We start from the raw sequence: 4,001 nt of genomic DNA on the forward strand, positions 1-4,001 counted from the left end.
GTAAGCAAAAAAATACCCAATAAGAACAACAAAAAGAAAAAATAATCCAGAAATATGAAGATGGTGTAGGGAGCCAGAAATATGAAGATGGTGTAAGGTTATCCCCTGAGGGGTCCCAGACTGCAAGAGGGCACAGGCCGGGCTGAGGGACCCCCTCCCCCAAGTGCACAAATTTTTGTGCACCGGGCCTCTAGTATATATATAAAAGCCTAAGCAACCAACCAACCAGTCGCTATGATGTGAGTGGCGGCAGCCACTCCCTCAGTAGTCCTGCAGGTCCAATCTCTGGAGAACGGGCCAGGTACCAATGGAGCAGCGCCACCCCACCTGCATGACCCTCACCGCACCACTGGCCTCCTGGAAGTTGGCCTCGGACACTGCAGCCGCTCCCCTCCCTAGACACTCCACAAGGAAGAAATGATATAAAATGGCCACCAGCCCTAGCTGGTTTGGCTCAGTAGATAGAGCATTTGGCTACAGACCAAAGGGTCCCAGGTTCAATTCCAGTCAAGGGCACATGCCTGGGTTGTGAGCTCTATCCCCAGTTGGGGGTGTGTAGAAGGCAACCAATCAATGATTCTCTCTCATCATTGATGTTTCTATCTCTCTCTCCCTCTTCCTTCTTCTCTGAAATCAATAAAAATGTATTTTAAAAAACAATCATAAAAATAAATAAATGAATAAATAAAAGTGGCCACCAATTGACCGTTGACAACCAGCGCGAATGTCAGCGGGATGGATCCGGATCCTGGGCCGGCAAGGGCATCCCACCACCTGCCCGGAGGGCCAATTGCATCCCGGCCACCCCCAACACCCGCTTCGAGACCCCACCCGTGCACAAATTCGTGAACCGGACCTCTACTTATTAATAATAAATTACAACATTTGCCAATGACTGATTACTATAATCATGTTGCATTCATTTCCCTTACGCGCCTTACACACAGGTGCACCATTTCTCTCCACTAATACTAGCAGCGAGTATTTTAGCAGCCAATTGTCATGTCATCAGTCTTGGACTGACTTGTTTGGTGGGGGCAACAGGAAATATTTCGCTTTCAGAGATCAAGAAAAATAAGTTTACTTGCGTTACACTTATTAATTTGTGCAGTTATTCAGTGGTAAGTTAATGTTCAAGAAAAAATATTACTTTTTATTAAAATATTCTATTATTTTGTTAATGATTACTTATTTCAGCCCTTTGTATTCAGCATGAATTAACCTACATTTCTATGAAAATTGAAGCTTTTGTTTTTTTGCAGCCCACATAAACTTAAATCTTATTTGGCCCGTGTTAGCTTTTGAGTTTGATATGCCTGCTCAAAACTATAAACCTACTTTTGCCTTTCCCGTATACATGAATTTATTCATATCCATCACATAGTTATCTAAGACAGGGAAAAATGAGAGGAAAAATTAAATGTCTACTAAAAAGAACTAGTTAAAATTATACGGCACATCAATGATGAAATGCCATCAGTCATTTAAACATGAAACTGGCCAGGTTGCTTGTGTGGCTGGAGCATCATCCTATACACCAAAAAGGTTGCAGGTTCAATTCCCGGACAGTGCAATCCCAATCTTAATTAAATATAGACATGTCCAAATACCATATGCATGAAAAGAGACAATGCACCAAAACATTAACCATAATTACATACATCAAGTTTATAGATGACCTTTCTTCAGTATTTCCAAATGAATAAATGTGTAAAGAACTGAAAACTTAGTTAAAATTAAAAAGTAACTACACAGGCTAGGAGAGGTCAATGGGGGGAAAAAAGGAGACATATGTATTACTTTCAACAATAAAGAATTTAAAAAAAAATAAAGTAACTACAGTCCAGGCAGGACACATGCCCGGCTGCAGGCTAGATCCCCAGTGTGGGGCGTGCAAGAGGCAGCCGATGGATGATTCTCTCTCATCACTGATATTTCTCTCTCTTTCTCCCTCTCCCTTCCTCTCTGAAATCAATAATATGTGTGTGTGTGTGTGTGTGTGTGTGTGTGTGTGTGTGTGTGTGTAACTGCTAGGCACTGGGTGGCATAGCTGTTGGTTGAACGTCCTCCCATGTGCCGAAAGGTCAAGATTCGATTCCCTGTCAGAGCACAGGCTGATTCTACAACTTAGAAAGGAATCAAAGAGGAGAGCTGGCTACTTTACCATCTTATTTCAGTTGGTTAAGCTGACAAACAAACACTGATTAATAAGAACCCAGAAAGTCCCATTAAGGAATTTTATGAATATACAACTCTTAAAATAAGACTGGCTTTAGAAGTCAGTGAAGTTATTATTAGTTCCTTTCACCACCATGCATTTACCTTATATGAACAATAATTCGACTTGCAATGGATCCCAAACAGACACTACCTCAAACACGGGCAATGCCGCTGGCTTCTCCAATGTACAAAGTCAGGATACAATTCTGGAATGAGAAGAAATAAGCAGTGATAAAATAGCTACACAATCCTTGCAGATTCCATCTTGAAATGCAAACACTTGAAATCTATAAGCAAAAATTCTATTGCAGCCGTGAATTTCACTCCAAGTGAACACAGGCCTCTAAGTACACTGACTGGCCTGAGAGTCTCTGTCTGCCTGTCTCTCATAGAAGTTTTAACCCATTCAACATCTTCCACTAAGGATACAGTACAGAAAGCCAAAACCTTCCTCTTATAACTTGATACTTTCACTGGCAACATTTCAGGTGTTAGCTTGCATTATGCAAGACTAATTCACAAACACCATTAATTCAACCTGGAAAATTACTTCAGAATAATTAGATTATTTGAAACAAAAATACTTAACTGAGGTATGCTAAATTTAATAAATACATTTCAAATTAAAATAACTTCCTATCATCATTCCTCAACACAAAAACCCCCCTTCTGATCCAGTTGTTTAAATATTCCCAGACCTAAACTAACATGGACATACATCAAAGCTATGTAGGCAGTTATCTACAACAAGAAATCTAAGATCAACAAGCTCATGTATGTAGTTAATGTCTTCACTCCTAGCTTATTAAAGCTTTATCACTCATTCACATTACTATAAAGTAGGAAGGCACCGCAATTCAAATCATCTAAAGATGCAGGCTTGACATTAATTTTTTCACTTAATATTCACTCAATCAAGGATACCCAACTTAGCTTTTTCTGAAACCTGTAGCTTACATATGGCTGAACCCTTGCCTATTTAGCCTGGAAAGAAATTAATGTATTTTCTTAAAGAATGGTCTCTTAGCCGAAACCGGTTTGGCTCAGTGGATAGAGCGTCGGCCTGCGGACTGAAAGGTCCCAGGTTCGATTCCGGTCAAGGGCATGTGCCTTGGTTGTGGGCGCATCCCCAGTGGGGAGTGTACAGGAGGCAGCTGGTCGGTGTTTCTCTCTCATCGATGTTTCTAGCTCTCTATCTCTCTCCTTTCCTCTCTGTAAAAACTCAATAAAATATATTAAAAAAAAAAAAAGAATGGTCTCTTAGTACATGTGGAACCCTCAGCTTAGAAAGCCTCTTCCAAACCCATTCCTATGAGGGTCTCCTCCCCCAGACAGCTGTCCCTGGCTTACCCAGGCTGGGTTAGGTACTGCTTCTCTGTGTTATCCTAGACATGTCTCTCCTTACACTCATCTCATTCTACCTGTTAATATGTCAATTTTCCTAACAGTGATACGGCTGCTGATAACCCAAGCAATAAACTCTTGACCTATACCAAATGTAACCAGGTAATTTACACTACAAAGAGGCAACAAAAACCTACCCTTAAAACTAACAGGATAAAACTGTTCTATACAGATGAAATTATCACTCAGTCAGCCTGTTACCAACTTAATGATAGTGTTGGTCTATATTTTACTTAATTGATAAATAGTAAAAATAAAGCACTTTCAAAAACTCATACAAAATATTTTTGCATATATTCTTTTTTTTTCTTTTGCATATATTCTTGCAGCTTATTCTTAGAATTCATCCTAGGTTACAGCATCCAAAACCTCTTTCC

At 40.1% G+C, this 4,001-nt stretch overlaps 1 protein-coding gene across 2 annotated transcripts in view; it reads right to left on the reverse strand.

The window, feature by feature from the left end:
• THRAP3 (thyroid hormone receptor associated protein 3) overlaps positions 1-4,001 on the reverse strand; it is a 49,598-nt gene that overhangs the window by 37,815 nt on the left and 7,782 nt on the right. The window contains exon 2 of one of the 2 annotated variants that reach the window (XM_015572839.1): positions 2,372-2,426. The gene's annotated coding sequence lies outside the window, so the exon portion shown is untranslated. Of the gene's footprint in view, positions 1-2,322; positions 2,427-4,001 lie in introns of both variants that reach the window. The other variant, XM_006777295.2, reaches the window with a different exon arrangement.

The sequence above is a fragment of the Myotis davidii genome, unplaced genomic scaffold, assembly GCF_000327345.1.
Source record: "Myotis davidii unplaced genomic scaffold, ASM32734v1 scaffold88, whole genome shotgun sequence".
Taxonomy (NCBI): domain Eukaryota; kingdom Metazoa; phylum Chordata; class Mammalia; order Chiroptera; family Vespertilionidae; genus Myotis; species Myotis davidii.